An 18,068-nucleotide genomic window follows, 5' to 3' on the forward strand; every position below is an offset into this window, starting at 1 on the left:
GCATAGTGCTTCAGTGCGTTAATTATTATTATAATCCACCACAATCCCTCCGGGTAGCTTGCTTCTAGCGAATGGAGCGCCACGCAGCGGCGAGTCTCATGTCTTTCTGCATACACTTTATGAGGGCATAGTTCGTCACTGCGTTAATTGTTTTGATCATCCACCACAATCCCTCCCGGTAGCTTGCTTCTAGAGAATAGAGCGCCACGCAGCGGCGAGTCTCATTATTTTCTTGACATATACTGTATGTGAGCATAGTGCTTGAGTAAGTTAATTGTTTTGATCATTCACCAGAATCCCTCCGGGTAGCTTTCTTCTGGCGAATGGAGCGCCACGCAGGGGCGAATCTCATTACTTTCTGCATACACTTTATGAGGGCATAGTTCGTCAGTGCGTTAATTGTTTTGACCATCCACCACAATCCCTCCGGGTAGCTTGCTTCTAGCGAATGGAGCGCCACGCAGCGGCGAGTCTCATTACTTTCTTGACACATACTGTGTGTGAGCATAGTGCTTCACCGCGTTAATTGGTTTGATTATTTACCACAATCCCTCCGGTAGCTTGCTTCAAGAGAATAAAGCACCACGCAGAGGCGAGTCTCATTAATTTCTTGACACATACTGTATGAGCATAGTGCTTCAGTGCGTTAATTGTTTTGATCATCCACCAGACTCCCTCCGGGTAGCTTGCTTCTACCGAATGGAGCGCCACGCAGCGGCGAGTCTCATTACTTTCTTCACACATACTGTGTGTGAGCATAGTGCTACAATGCGTTAATTGGTGGGATCATCCACCACAATCTCGGCGGGGAATTTGCTTCTACCGAATGGAATGCCACGCATCGGTGAATCTCATTACTTTCAGTGTACACTTTAAGGGCATAGTTCATCTGTGCGTTAATTGTTTTGATCATCCACTACAATCCCTCCGGGGAGCTTGCTCCTAGCGAATGGAGCGCCACGCTGCGGCGAGTCTCATTACTTTGTTGAAACAAACTGTGTGTGAGCATAGTGCTTCAGTGCGTTAATTGTTATGATAATCCTCCACAATCCCTCAGGGTAGCTTGCTTCTAGCGAATGGAGCGCCACGCAGCGGCGAGTCTCATTTCTTTCTGCATACACTTTATGATTGCATAGTTCGTCAGTGCGTTAATTGTTTTGATCATACACCACAATCCCTCTGGGTAGCTTGCTTCTAGCGAATGGAGCGTCACGCAGCGGCGAGTCTCATTACTTTCTTGACACATACTGTGTGTGAGCATAGTGCTTCACCGCGTTAATCGGTTTGATTACTTACCACAATCCCTCCGTTAGCTTGCTTCAATAGAATAAAGCGCCACGCAGCGGCGAGGCTCATTATTTTCTTGACACATACTGTGTGTGAGCATAGTGCTTCAGTGAATTATTTGGTTGGATCATCCACCACAATCCCTGCGGAGAACTTGCTTCTAGCGAATGTAGCGCCACGCAGTGGCGAATCTCACTTCTTTCTGCATACACTTTTTTAGGGCATAGTTCGTCAGTGCGTTAATTGTTTTGACCATCCACCCCAATCCCTCCCGGTAGCTTGCTTCTAGCGAATGGAGCTCCACTCAGCGGCGAGGTTCGTTATTTTCTTGACACATACTGTGTGTGAGCATAGTGCTTCAGTGCGTTAATAGTTTTGATAATCCACCACAATCCCTCCGGGTAGCTTGCTCCTAGCGAATAGAGCGCCACGCTGCGGCGAGTCTCATTACTTTGTTGAAACAAGCTGTGTGTGAGCATAGTGCTTCAGTGCGTTAATTGTAATGATAATCCACAGCAATCCTTCCGGGTAGCTTGCTTCTAGCGAATGGAGCGCCACGCAGCGGCGAGTCTCATTTCTTTCGGCATACACTTTATGATTGCATAGTTCGTCAGTGCGTTAATTGTTTTGATCATACACCACAATCCCTTTGGGTAGCTTGCTTCTAGCGTATCTTTCTTGACGCATTCTTTTTGCTCAGATCGCGCCTTTCAGTTTCGGCACCTGAAAGTTTAACCGAAACAGGGCTATCATCATTGCAATCTTTCTTGCTTTATTATTTTTCATCATTCATTTGGTTTACAATTTGGACAAGGGACGAGGGATAGGAAAAATGGACGAAACCACAACACTAAGAAACAACAAAATAAAATTTTGACAAATCAACAAAGAAACAAAAAGAAAGAAAAAAAAAGATTTTTTTTTATAAACTCCTAACTACCTAATATTTGTTCATCTTCTAGTTTTCCTATTCTATTCTATTCTCGACTCAAGTTTAGCTTACTCTAGTCTTCAATTGTTTCATCCTCGTTCCTTTTATCATACTTAGCCTTTCTCGCATGTTTATCATCATCTTCATAGATCTAGGTTTCACCTGCATGATAGGCTTTCCACCTAGTTTTTATGATCATCTTCCTCATTGAGTCAGGTTTCTCCTGTGTGATTAGCTTTCCACCTATATAATATCCTTTCCACCTATTTTTGTACTATCATCATCTTCATTAGATTTAGATTTCACCTGTGATGGCCTTCCACCTGTATGATAGGCTTTCCACCTATACAATAACCTGCCACCTATTTTTTGTATCATCTTCATTGGATTTAGGTTTCACCTGTATGATAGGCTTTCCACCTATTTTATTTTGTTCTTTTTATTTTTGACATTTTTTAAATTTAGGTTTCCTCCTGTGTGATTTTTTTTTAAATAAATTTTTACTATATTCTTCTAATAGAGGATGATAATATTTGCACCACTGAACTCAGCATCATTATTGTACGCTTACATTTAAATATTGCACGCTTAAATAAGCACTACACACTCCTGTGTGTGAAAACACAAGTTTTCCAAAAATAAAAACAACATACCACTATCACCACACTGCACACTACAACACCCATTCACTTTTCTGCGATCGCGCAAACATTGATTTCCTTTATGAGGGCGCAGTTCGTCAGTGCGTTATATGTTTTGATCATCCACCAGAATCCCTCCGGGTAGCTTGCTTCTAGCGAATGGAGCGCCACGCAGCGGCGAGTCTCATTATTTTCTTGCACATACTGTATGTGAGCATAGTGCTTGAGTGCGTTAATTGTTTTGATCATCCACCACAATCCCTCCGTGTAGCTTGCTTCTAGCAAATGGAGCGCCAACCAGCGGCGAGTCTCATTACTTTCCTGACACATACTGTGTGTGAGCATAGTGCTTCACCGCGTTAATTGGTTGGATTATTTACCACAATCCTTCCGGGGAGCTTGCTTCAAGAGAATAAAGCGCCACGCTGCGGCAAGTCTCATTACTTTCTACATACACTTTATGAGGGCATAGTTCGTAAGTGCGTTAATTGCTTTGATCATCCACCACAATCCCTCCGGGTAGCTTGCTTCTAGAGAATAGAGCGCCACGCAGCGGCGATTCTCATTACTTTCTTTACACATAGTGTGTGTGAGCATAGTGCTTCAGTGCGTTAATTATTATTATAATCCACCACAATCCCTCCGGGTAGCTTGCATCTAGCGAATGGAGCGCCACGCAGCGGCGAGTCTCATTTCTTTCTGCATACACTTTATGAGGGCATAGTTCGTCAGTGCGTTAATTGTTTTGATCATCCACCACAATCCCTCCGGGTAGCTTGCTTCTAGAGAATAGAGCGCCACTCAGCGGCGAGTCTCATTATTTTCTTGACATATACTGTATGTGAGCATAGTGCTTGAGTGAGTTAATTGTTTTTATCATCCACCACAATCCCTCCGGGTAGCTTTCTTCTAGCGAATGCAGCGCCACGCAGGGCCGAATCTCATTACTTTCTGCATACACTTTATGAGGGCATAGTTCGTCAGTGCGTTAATGGTTTTGATCATCCACCAGAATCCCTCTGGGTAGCTTGCTTCTAGCGAATGGAGCGCCACGCAGCGGCGAGTCTCATTACTTTCTTGACACATACTGTGTGTGAGCATAGTGCTTCACCGCGTTAATTGGTTTGATTATTTACCACAATCCCTCCGGTAGCTTGCTTCAAGAGAATAAAGTGCCACGCAGCGGCGAGGATCATTATTTTCTTGACACAAACTGTGTGTGAGCATAGTGCTTCAATGCATTATTTGGTTGGATCATCCACCACAATCCCTGCGGGCAACTTGCTTCTAGCGAATGGAGTGCCACGCATCGGCGAATCTCATTACTTTCAGTGTACACTTTATGAGGGCATAGTTCGTCTGTGCGTTAATTGTTTTGATCATCCACTACAATCCCTCCGGGGAGCTTGCTCCTAGCGAATAGAGCGCCACGCTACGGCGAGTCTCATTACTTTGTTGAAACAAACTGTGTGTGAGGATCGTGCTTCAGTGCGTTAATTGTTATGATAATCCACCACAATCCCTCCGGGTAGCTTGCTTCTAGCGAATGGAGCGCCACGCAGCGGCGAGTCTCATTTCTTTCTGCATACACTTTATGATTGAATAGTTCGTAAGTGCGTTAATTGCTTTGATCATCCACCACAATCCCTCCGGGTAGCTTGCTTCTAGAGAATAGAGCGCCACGCAGCGGCGATTCTCATTACTTTCTTTACACATAGTGTGTGTCAGCATAGTGCTTCAGTGCGTTAATTGTTATGATAATCCACCACAATCCCTCCGGGTAGCTTGCTTCTAGCGAATGGAGCGCCACGCAGCGGCGAGTCTCATTTCTTTCTGCATACACTTTATGATTGCATAGTTTGTCAGTGCGTTAATTCTTTTGATCATCCACCACAATCCCTCTGGGTAGCTTGCTTCTAGCGAATGGAGCGTCACGCAGCAGCGAGTCTCATTTCTTTCTTGACACATACTGTGTGTGAGCATAGTGCTCCGCGGCGAGAGTTAAAAAAGGTGGGAAAAAGTAGGTGTACCGGGCTGAGCGACATATAAAAAAAAACCGTGAATGTTTGGAGGACAATACACAAAAAACAGTATACAAAAAGGACCAGTGGTTCCAAAGTTATATGCAAAAATTCGTGGATAATTCTCCCATATAAATGTATTAGAACATTAAAACGTGGAAGAAAGGTTCTCTAAAAAGTAAAAACTACAAGTCAGCATTTCCGCCTGTGTAGAGTGAACAGTAGTGTGAATGAACTAGTGTGTTGAACCAGTGTGAGTGCATATGTACTGGAAGTGACAGTGGCGGATACAAGGTAAAAAACAGAAAATTTTCACAAGTGTTGGACTTAAAATTTTTCTGGTAGTGCATGTGCATGTATAGCATGGAGAGTTAAATAGCTTTGGGTGGCCATGGTGCTGGAACTATGAGGGCTGGACGATTGGGATTTTGGTGATGGGTCACTGACCCCCCCCTTCTCCCCCCCCGAGTTCCCGTCTACGGACGTTTGGCGGGGTCATTGTCCTCGGACCCCCCATTTTGTCATGCCCCCCGAGTCCCCGTCTCCGGACGTTTGGCGGGGTCATTGACCTCGGACCCCCCCCAAATTTTTCTTCTGCCCCCCCCTCGAGTCCCCGTCTCCGGACGTTTGGCGGGGTCATTGACCTCGACCCCCCCAAAAGGAAAAATGTGTGCCCCCCCGAGTCCCCGTCTCCGGACGTTCGGCGGGGTCATTGACCTCGACCCCCCAATTTTTTCTTCTGCCCTCCCGTCCCCCCCGAGTTCCCGTCTCCGGACGTTTGGCGGGGTCATTGACCTCGACCCCCCCCAATTTTTGTTCGCATCCCCCCCAGTCCCCGTCTCCGGACGTTTGGCAGGGTTCTTTAACCTCGACCCCACCACTTTTTTTTTCGAGTCCTCGTCTCCGGGCGTTTGGTGAGGTCATCGACCTCGACCCCCCACCCCACCCCCTTGCTTTCTCCCTTTTTCCCTGTCACTCTCCCTTTCCCAAATCCTTGTTTTCAGAAGCATGGCGGGGCCATAGGCCACGTAGTCACCTTTCCCATCCACGTCCCTAAACATCCTGGAGGGGTAAATTACCTCTACATCTGCTACACGCACCCAGTTTACACAACAAGTGCCCACACTTGGTTCTGGCTAGGCCCTCTGGTATAAGGCACCATGGCTCCCGGCCAAAACATTTGTTTAAAAAACACAATAAACATAACAAGATGTACAGATCACCAACAAATACGCCAACGAGAGATCAATCACCCGCAAATCCCTCGGTTAGGATAGTTAGGATGGAAGATACGGATCAACGAAAAAGGAGCCGCGAAGAAACTACACCGGAGGAGAAACAACTAAAACGACAAACAACTGAAGAATCAAGCTTTGATACGATATCCCAGGCCGATCAAGAAATGGCATTCCTCGAAGGATTACTCGACTGGAAGAAAACTGGAAGAGGACATCTGGAGAAATTGAAAAAACGGGTATTGACTTGGGTTAACGACAGAGCAACACTAATGGGAAAAATAGAAGCACTAAATGAAACTAATAAACAAATACAACAGAAACACGAGGCGCTTCTAAAAGAGAAATTAATAATGGAGATGGAAGTAATGACAGGACCAAGAGGTACAAGACTAGAAGAGAAGAAACAAATTGACGAACTAATAAAAAGAAATGCTAAATTGGAACAGGAAATTGAGGAATTGAAATTGGAAAAATCAGAGATAAAGCAAGACAAAGAGAGGCAATACCAACGATTGGAGGAGGAAAATCTAAAGTTAAACAAAGCCAATGAGGAAACATTAGACAAGCTAAGGGAAAAGGAAAGAAAAATAAGAAAATTGGAAGAAGAACTGCTCTTCGCAGAAAAGAAACATGATAAGCTCAAAGACCAATTAATAGAGGTGCAACAAAGGTTTGGAAATCAGACAATTGAACACCAACAAGCAATAGAAGTCTATAGAACCCAGATAGAAAAACTTAGAGTAAATCAAAACATTGAACCGGGTCAAATCCTACAACAGCTACAGGACATCAATAAGAGGCTAATGGAGGAAAAACAAGAGAAAATGGACACCGAAGAAAATTCACCAACATGGACAGAAGTAGTAAGAAAAGGAACAAGAAAGATAACCGACCGAGAGAAAACAATCATGGAGGTTTCTGCAAAAACGAAACCGGCGATAATAATAAACAAACGGCGCAGAGACTAACAAGCGTAATCGATCCGAGGAAAGAAAAATTAAAAATAACAGGAGTTAAAACAACAAGAGACATTGTAGTGCTCGAAACAGCCACGAAAGAAGATTTGCACAAAATAACGTCAAAAGAGGAAATAAAAAGAGACTTTAAGTTTGAAGAAAACAAGAAGAAAAACCCACTAATGTTCTAGCATAGTTCTATAATGCGTTAATTGGTGGGATCATCCAGCACAATCCCTGCGGGGAACTTGCTTCTACCGAATGGAGTGCCACGCATCGGCGAAACAAGCTGTGTGTGAGCATAGTGCTTCAGTGCGTTAATTGTTATGATAATCCACCACAATCCCTCCGGGTAGCTTGCTTCTAGCGAATGGAGCGCCACGCAGCGGCGATTCTCATTTCTTTCTGCATACACTTTATGATTGCATAGTTCGTCAGTGCGTTAATTGTTTTGATCATCCACCACAATCCCTCTGGCTAGCTTGCTTCTAGGGAATAGAGCGTCACGCAGCGGCAAGTCTCATTACTTTCTTGACACATACTGTGTGTGAGCATAGTGCTTCACCGCGTTAATTGGTTGGATTATTTACCACAATCCCTCCGGTAGCTTGCTTCAAGAGAATAAAGCGCCACGTAGCAGCGAGGCTCATTATTTTCTTGATACATACTGTGTGTGAGCATAGTGCTTCAGTGCATTATTTGGTTGGATCATCCACCACAATCCCTGCGGGGAACTTGCTTCTAGCGAATGGAGCGCCACGCAGGGGCGAATCTCATTACTTTGTGCATACACATTATGAGGGCATAGTTCGTCATTGCGTTAATTGTTTGACCATCCACCACAATCCCTCCGGGTAGCTTGCTTCTAGCGAATGGAGCGCCACGCAGGGGCGAGTCTCATTAATTTCTTGACACATACTGTGTGAGCATAGTGCTTCATTCCGTTAATTGTTTTGATCATCCACCACAATCCCTCCGGGTACCTTGCTTCTAGCGAATGGAGCTCCACTCAGCGGCGAGGTTCATTATTTTATTGACACATACTGTGTGTGAGCATAGTGCTTCAGTGCGTTAATAGTTTTGATCATCCACCAGAATCCATCCGGGTAGCTTGCTTCTAGCGAATGGAGCGCCACGCAGCGGCGAGGCTCATTATTTTCTTGATACATACTGTGTGTGAGCATAGTGCTTCAGTGCATTATTTGGTTGGATCATCCACCACAATCCCTGCGGGGAACTTGCTTCTAGCGAATGGAGCGCCACGCAGGGGCGAATCTCATTACTTTCTGCATACACATCATGAGGGCATAGTTCGTCATTGCGTTAATTGTTTGACCATCCACCACAATCCCTCCGGGTAGCTTGCTTCTAGCGAATGGAGCGCCACGCAGGGGCGAGTCTCATTAATTTCTTGACACATACTGTGTGAGCATAGTGCTTCATTCCGTTAATTGTTTTGATCATCCACCACAATCCCTCCGGGTACCTTGCTTGTAGCGAATGGAGCTCCACTCAGCGGCGAGGTTCATTATTTTCTTGACACATACTGTGTGTGAGCATAGTGCTTCAGTGCGTTAATAGTTTTGATCATCCACCAGAATCCATCCGGGTAGCTTGCTTCTAGCGAATGGAGCGCCACGCAGCGGCGAGTCTCATTGTTTCTTCACACATACTGTGTGTGAGCATAGTGCTATAATGCGTTAATTGGTGGGATCATCCACCACAATCCCTGTGGGGAACTTGCTTCTACCGAATGGAGTGCCACGCATGGGCGAATCTCATTACTTTCAGTGTACACTTTATGAGGGCATAGTTCGTCTGTGCGTTAATTGTTTTGATCATCCACTACAATCCCTCCGGGGAGCTTGCTTCTAGCGAATGGAGCGCTACGCAGCGGCGAGTCTCATTACTTTGTTGAAACAAATTGTGTGTGAGCATAGTGCTTCAGTGCGTTAATTGTTATGATAATCCACCACAATCCCTCCGGGTAGCTTGCTTCTAGCGAATGGAGCGCCACGCAGCGGCGAGTATCATTTCTTTCTGCATACTCTTTATGATTGCATAGTTCGTCAGTGCGTTAATTGTTTTGATCATCCACCACAATCCCTCTGGGTAGCTTGCTTCTAGGGAATGGAGCGTCACGCAGCGGCAAGTCTCATTACTTTCTTGACACATACTGTGTGTGACCATAGTGCTTCACCGCGTTAATTGGTTGGATTATTTACACAATCCTTCCGGGAAGCTTGCTTCAAGAGAATAAAGCGCCACGCAGCGGCGAGTCTCATTACTTTCTGCATAAACTTTATGAGGGCAAAGTTCGTCAGTGCGTTAATTGTTTGGATCATCCACCACAATCCCTCCGGGGAGCTTGCTTCTAGCGAATGGAGCGCCACGCAGCGGCGAGTCTCATTACTTTTTTGAAACAAATTGTGTGTGAGCATAGTGCTTCAGTGCGTTAATTGTTATGATAATCCACCACAATCCCTCCGGGTAGCTTGCTTCTAGCGAATGGAGCGCCACGCAGCGGCGAGTCTCATTTCTTTCTGCATACACTTTATGGTTGCATAGTTCGTCAGTGCGTTAATTGTTTTGATCATCCACCACAATCCCTCCGGGTAGGTTGCTTCTAGGGAATGGAGATTCACGCAGCGGCTAGTCTCATTATTTTCTTGACACATACTGTGTGTGAGAATAGTGCTCCAGTGCGTTATATGTTTTATAAAGGGTGTGTGGGGGAGGAAAAACGAAAGGAAACTCCACCTACACACAAGCCGTCAGAAGAACTAAAGTGGGGAATTTAGCTCAGTTCACAGGCACTGGATTCGGACGGCTGTCCTTTAAAGTAAAATATCATTGGGATATTAGAGTTAATAACGAAGAAATTCTATGAAAGAAGAGAGACAGGGCTAGGGTTAGAATTATCGGTTAGGGTAGGTGTACCTTCATGACGTCCGGGCGTGCGTTGGTCCCTCTCTGGTCTTCTGGTATCTTGCAATGGATCTGGTCCTGGACTATTGGCGGGATATCGCGGGCATCCGCCAGTTCGTAGGAGAAGTCCGAGATTAGCTTCCACTCCGCACCGTTACTCCCGGCTTCAAATCTATATCGCTACTCCTCGAGACGGAAGTAACCGGGGCTATTTAAGGAGGGCCCCCAGGCTCGGTGACTATTCTGGTTGATATCGAAAGCGAGTCCCAGACGTCATAGGAGGTGTGGTTGTAGGTGTTGGGAGGAGTCAGGAAGGTGTCTCTCGTAACTTTATTACAATAAATACATAACATTCATAAATTGCTGATGTAGCAAAACAACAACCAGTTGGCTGTTGACAGTTCAGGACGCAAGCACTCTACACAGAAACTCCACAAAACACAAATAAAATTAATAGAAACCTGTCACCAACATTATTGTCTGCATAACTCAATGCATTATTAATAACAGTCTTTGCGAATCGAAGCAAAGACACATTGATTCCTTTACACTCCCCCGTCTGGAACTGAAGATATATAAAAAAAACAAGTTTATTTTATATCATCGTTCATTGGATAATATGCACCACTAAATTGATAATCATGAGTATATATACTTATCACCGAAGAAAAAACACCAAAATAAAATGAAAACAACACAGAAAACAAAAAAAAAAAAAAATGTTAATAATTCGATATTTAGGTTAGAAGTTCCAGTCTTCTTCATATTACTGCACTTTTCTTTCTTTGTCTTTTGCGTTAAAAAAAAAGGACAAAAGCACACATATCCATATATATATATTTGTAAACACAATAAACGTTCACTTGACGTATAAAGAAGCGTTCATTGAAGCACATGTCCATGTAAACACAAAAGCACGTGGAATTGTTTATAACTACGTAAGACCTTAAGAAAAATTTGCTGACTCGGAGCCCTTGAAAATATATCGGTCAGTAGTCTTTGACGATAGCACTTCCAAGAAGAAGATGGCCTGGCTGGCCGTAGTTCAAAAAGCTTCCACTACGACGGCGCTGTAGTCTGAACAGATACGAAGCACAGATCGTCGAATGATGCAGTGTAACGGAACGAAGACGGGTATTATAATTATTTGTATTAGTTCGTATTCAAAAAAAAAAAAAAAGTTCAACTGATGAGTATCGAAGAGGAACTCTAGGTAGAATAAATAAGGTAAAGTAGTTATGAAAAGGGTTGAGAAAATAAGCTATGGGTTAGTTAGAACAGGGAGGAAAAAAATAAACAATGTGAATTAAGGAGGGAAGGGAGGGGTCATGTAACTACTGAAGTGTGACAGGGTTTCACGGCAGAATTGTGTGATATAGAAAATAGAGTTATAATCTCCAAAGGTAAAAAGGAGGAAAAAAGGTGAATAATAGAAGATTACGGGTAGAAAACACAGGCACACAGATGAGTTTCTGATGAAAATCCAATATGGCGTCGGTAGACGCTATCCTTGTAACGGTCCATCCGAAGCTTTTATTAATACAAAAAAAGCGCTGCATCTTGCTGGAAAAGTAAAACAGTGATCCACAATCAATCCATATGTACTCGATGTAGCATTCCTGGGGGGGGGGTGGCCTCTTGAAGGTCTACGATGGACCGTAACCTCTTCTTCATTCGCTGCTTAATGAAGGCATGGGAGGGATAAAGAAACAGGTTTTAGGTATGAAATTAAAATAGCATAGAATTGACTGGAAAGAACTGAGACTGAGTAGAATGAGAATGTGGGAGGAAAAGTAAAAAAAGGTTACAAAAATGTAGATGCGGTAAAAAAAATTAAAAAAAATTAAGTAGGTGGAACGTAAGTGCAAGGCTAATCTTAGTACAGTAGAAAAACAAAAAGTAAACGTACGGGGGAAGAGAAATAGAGGAAGAACAAGACAAAATTAAAAAAGAAACAAAAATTAAGCATTAATATGACTTGTAATTGGTGCCCAACGACCAAATAATACCATACAACACAGAATCAACACAAGGCAATCTTGGAGGGAGGGAGGGTGTATGAGGGTGGGACCAGAATAATCATAAGGCTGAAACCATTTCCTGTTTCAGCTAATCTTCTCAAAAACAGGAACGGGGCCAGGTTATGCCGCCTAGCACTCGGCTAAAAAAAAAATATTATGATTATTCCAGTAACATGGGGGGGGGGTCGGGGGCACAAAAGGGGGACCGAAGAAAGAAAAATTAATGTAATAAACCAATTGTATGTTTGAAATGTACGTACGCTAGGTTTCATTGTTGAGGGTGGTAGGTATACTCAGAATCAAAATAATTGTGATCCCAGTAGAAGTTTACTTAAATTGATGAAACGTAACCATTCTAACCAAAATACTTGGTAGGCAACTAGCGGCAAAACTACAAATAAGTGAGATAATTACGTAAGAAATGAGTTTTTGTAGAATCTCGTGTGTCGTTGATCATAGGGCGAGATTCCGAAACAGATGTCACTGTAGATAAGGGTAGACATTGCTTATCACTAGTATTTTGACGGAATCGGTCATTAGAATGCCGCTTGTATAGTTTATAAAGTAAGAGAATTCCAATAGATAATAAATATATCTCGAGCACGTGGACAACAACCCAGGCGGTGTCACGGAGTGAGAAGGTTTCTTCCGCTCTCACTGCTAAAAAACAGGAGCAAAAAGCCAGAAGTATCTAAAAATAACAAATGTCTAAATAAGCATGAAAACTGATATTTTGTATCGCTTAGTGGCTAAATCTAGTACCTCCTAAATCTTCAGGGCTAAATCAAAAGCAGAAATTCTAGGGTGAAATATGCATCTTTCAAGACTGCTATTATCCAAAAATAGCTGGGCAAAACGTGCCCACTCAAATAAGGTATCGTAAAAAAAGGGTATTGCAACACTTCAACACAAAGGAGAATTACTCAACAAAACTCAAATATTTCTCTTGTCCGAAAAATGGACACATCACGGAAAATAAACTTCACAAAACTCCCTTCTTCCCTTTTTGTGTTGAAGAAAAAAAAAACACTAACTTGACTCATTTAACATAAGGTGGAATTTGACTTCAGACACCAAGGACAGATAAACTAAAACGTCAATAACCTGACAAATCAATCTGTCACGACACAAACAACACTGTATGGTCCTGTAAAACAAAATCATCCCGGGAACACTATGATAAAACAGGAACCAAACAACAGAAGCAAATTCCGATTCCAACAACCATGAGTCATAGATCCAAACAAACATAGACACAAAATAATGCATATAACGATTCTGCTTATACAAAAAAAAAAGGGGGGAAAAACTTAAGATTCCCTGGGTTGTGCAGAACGGACTTGACGTCTCAAATTACATATTAAGAAACACTGAATGAACGTTGCCAAACTCAAAATTACGACTAATATTGGGATCACAATAAAATAAGTAGTATGTAAGTTATTAAATCGCTTAACAACAAACTCAGTATGGTTAATTTTCAATTTCTGTAATTCCATATCTAACTCAGTAAGGGTTTTGATAGACGCAGGAAAATTTAGATAAGGGAGAGAAAAATTTAAATCAATGTTCATATATTCATGTTCCATATTTATCGTTTTCCGAGTGGGTAAAACCATATTTTGAATAAGCACTGTTTCAAAATTGTCATATACTATAAATTGGGTCAGGTTAATTCCATATTTGATAGGGGTAGTATGTAAAATATTATGGGAAGTTCTAGAAGTTATATGACCTGGTACTAACGAAGAAAAAAGTAAGCCAGCTGGCGTATATAAATGAACAAATTTTGCATCAGAAGGAAGAATTTCTAGGTTGCAAAAGGTTAAATTCTGATTAAAATATATGTCCGTAAGACATTTTGATCGATTATTGGCGCTTAAACCTGAGGTTTCGCAAAAGTATAAAAATTTCTTCCAAACACACTGTTGATTGTCAATTTCTACAAAATGATTATCTGACAAGTAGGCCTCTTTAGGCAACGAATACCTGACAATCTTGTTTGTCATTAAAATACCTAGGTTGTGAATCATAAAACGCTGGGAAATTTTATCAGGAGTAACTACAGGTGTCTTTAACATTAGATCAATGTTCCATGAATCAAAATTGAAGTTTATAAGAAAAACTGAAGATACCGTATAGAATAGACCAATATCGTGTGGGAAAAGAGTATCCTTTAGAATAGCATGGCTCTTAACTAGAGAAAGTATCTGAACAGAATTTAAAATACGATAGGTTAGTTGATTTTGTAGAATATCAGTTAGCATCTCGGCAACCTTACGTCGGGATTCATAATAATTTTGCATAATCCACAATCGTCTTTCATGGGTAATCACATCGCAAAGAAGGTTCGAAGTCTCGTTTTGAATTTGGAGTACGGCATGCTTGACAGCCAGAACCACGCCACGTACTATTTTCACTTCATTATTAAATGCTTTCTTAATGTTCTGAAGTTCGGATTTCAAATAATCATCGTGGTCTTGTAAAATACTAAGGGATTGCTTTATTCGTTGAGTCTCAACAAAATTGTAGGAAGAAAATCCAAAAGAGGATATTCCTAAGAGCCATGAAACTATGGAACGAGTATTACGGTGTTGATGCATACAGTGTAAAGAACTATTCGAATACTGAAATGCACATGGTATAACAGCTTGTAACTTAGCATAAAAATCTCGTTCCATGGTAACTACATCATTAAAAGGATTTACTTTGTTCTCACATGAAGTAATGTTTAAATTTGAAAGATGAAGGTCCAAATGTATACGTAAAGTAGTATAGACAGTGTCCGTTGTGTGCACAGCGTATCCTGCATGTGAAATGGCGATACCTAATTTTTCCAAGGTTGCTTGCTTGCGGTAGTCTATATCCCACTCGGAAGAAATACAGATAACTTGCAGAGGAAAGAAAACTAATACCCAATACATCTGAAATAAGAGGGAAAAAAAACTAATTTCAGAACCATTGTATTAAATAGATTATACTTGTTACTATTAATGTTAACCCATTTATCAACCTTTACTATAAGTCAAAACTTCTCTATTTCCAGGTACGTCATCTCAAATTATTGTCAGTGAAAAAAAAAAATAAGAAAAGACAAGGGAGAAAAAAAAATTCTAGAGGGATTTCTTCGGTTGCACGAATGGTGGTGGTAACTTGCATGTTATTTTTTTCTTTGCTTCTGACACATACAGCAGGACGACTATACATAGTCCGTCCATAACATACACGTACTAATCTATATTATAGTTCCCTGGTAGGCCAGTAACAAACTAATCTAATATAATTAAAATATGTGTTCTCTTTCAGGTCTATTGTGGAAAGTATACATGCATCAATCGCTCGTACGTTCGTTGATTTTCTTTGTCAAATTGACAGAACACAACCATGTCCACCAAATCCAAATTCTCTTCCAAGAACTTCCGTATGCAATCCAAAGCAATACGGCATGCTTCTTCCTTGGGAAAAAAGAAAATCCCAGTCGCAATGTTTGGAAAGGCCATGGATCTAAAGCCACTTTTCAATGCGAGACTTAAGGCTTTTTCATAGCACGCTTGTAGTTTCCTTGGGTTCTTGTCTGGTGGAGCGCTAACGTGTATGACGTAGGAGGCAGGTAGGTTATAGGCATCGGTGACACAAACATCTCCGACTTTTAGATGACTAATCTTCTCGCAGTCCTGAAGTAAGTCTGGTCCAGCAGCCTGGTGGATCGCTCGGTCAACACCTCCACGTGGCTCCAATGACGTGTTCGTACTGTTCACTATACAGTCTCCGGAGAGCGAGGTAATACTTCCAAAATATAGGGCTATTTTCTTGTTGATCTCGTGGTTGGCTGAAAACTTTGGGCACATTTTATCTTTTAAGTTTGAGGTGGGGGAAGCCATGTCGTACCAAGTCGGTAGGTCCACCATAGAAACTATATCCCTGACAAACAAACAATGAGGAACAGCATCATCTCTGTCCAAATTTGGTTCTTCAACTAAGAACTGGGCGAAATCACCATTAACAGCTGGTAACTCGGGATCCTTGGCACCTTCACCTAAGACAGTAGGGGAAGAGGCATCTAGCTTCTGAACATCCTTTTCAGCATCTTTTCCTGGTGGGTAATACTTTTTTAAACGGTCAACAGCGAAAGAATCAATCTTAACTTGCCCATGTCCTGTCCGAAACTTTACATAGTAACTGTTGTCATGTTTGCTTCCTTGAATTATACCTGGACCAAAGTATTTCCCTGAGAAAGCTTTGCAGTTACCTTTCTTAACGGTTGAATCAAAAATCCAAACCAGATCGCCTTTCTTAAAAGTTTGCTGTTTCTTCTTTTTGTTGTACGATTTAGCGGAAATCAAAAATCTTTTATACAAGTTATCATGGGCTCTTTCCCGTATATATCTTAAACGTTCTAAACGATCTTGGTTATCTGAAAATTGACACTGTGTGTCCAACATGGCAGAATGTAACAGTTTAGGAGAAAAACCATGGAGGCACTCAAATGGAGAAATCTGCATACTCAAATTACATGTGACGTTATAGGAAAAAACAATCTGTGGTAAAAGTTCAATCCAATTGGACTGGTTATCTTTGTCCAATGCAAGTTTCAGTTGCTGTTCAATATGTCTTATGGCGACTTCCACCTGACCTAAAGAATAGTGTCCTGCCACATCTGCAAAGTGTAATTGGATATCAAAGATATTACACAGTTCCTTGAAGACTTGACTCGTAAAAGCTGAGCCACGGTCGCATGCCAATTCAGAAAAAAGACCATACTTCAAAATAACTTGCTCGTACAAACATTGAGATACAGAAGCAGCTGATGTATCGGGCAAAGAAGCAGCTATACAGAATCGAGTTCCCTCGTCGACACAAACAACCAAATAACTGTGTTTAAGGATGTTGTTGCTGGGGTATTTCCCGGAAAAATCTATATATATCCTATAGAAGGGTGGAACGCTGGGATGGGTCTGTAGATTTCCTAGAGGCTTGCCACTCCTCTTCTTCAACACTTGACAAACAATACATTCCTTGCACTTCCGATAGACAAATTTCTTCATGTCCAAAAAGTATACAGACTTTAATAGCAAATTATACGTTTTGGAAAATCCAGCGTGGTTTGCTGCGAGTTTTTCAGCATGGCACTTCTCAAAAACTCGGTCTCTCAAGGACAGTGGCACAGCGACTAAATGAACTTTTCCAAGAGGCGTGGAGTTGACTTTGTATAGGGTAGAGTTCCTCATGGTAAAGTGTGATGCTCTTCGCTCGAAAGCAGGATCCTTGTCAGGAGCATCCTCCAAGTAGGCGATAATCTTGCTAAAGTATTGATCTTCTCGTTGAGCTTTTCTAAGATCAATAGCGTCATTATCTTCAATGAAAAATATACGGGAATCTGCCGCACTTGCGTCCTCATCGGTAATATCACGCTTGTGGTTAACAAAACGGCTGAAAGCATCAGCCTCCACATTGCTGGCTGCGGCGACGTGAGATATAGTAAAATGGTAAGCTTCAATTTCCGTCAGCCAACGAGCTAGTTTTCCAGTTAAGTTCTTGCTATTCTTTAAATATGTTATGGCTTTGGAGTCCGTGTGAAGGAAAAAATGTCTTCCCAAAACAAAATAGCGGAAAGAACGCAAGGCATATAGCAGAGCTAGGAGTTCTAGATGGTAAACAGACAGATTCTTCTCAGCAGGCCCCACTGCACGGGATGCGAATGCAATAGGCACCAGTTCAGATTCGGGATCTTCGGATACGGGTTGTTTTGCGACGGCAGCCAAACTTCGGATCGAAGCATCCGTGTATATGTGCAAGTCACGTTCGGGTTTATAGGCCAATAAGGTGGGAGCTTCCAAGATGGCGGTCTTCAGCGCTTCAAAGGAATCCTGCTGGGATTTACCCCAGGTAAAATCAACATCCTTCTTCATCAACTTCTGAAGAGGATCCGCGATAATCGCAAAATCCTTGACATAACGCCGCAAAAAGGAGCAAACTCCAAGAAAACTCTTGACTTGTTTCTTCGTCCGTGGCCTCTTGTAATCTCTAATGGTGTCCAACATCTTA

The sequence above is a fragment of the Thermobia domestica genome, chromosome 6, assembly GCF_964235325.1.
Source record: "Thermobia domestica chromosome 6, izTheDome1.hap1.1, whole genome shotgun sequence".
Classification (NCBI taxonomy): domain Eukaryota; kingdom Metazoa; phylum Arthropoda; class Insecta; order Zygentoma; family Lepismatidae; genus Thermobia; species Thermobia domestica.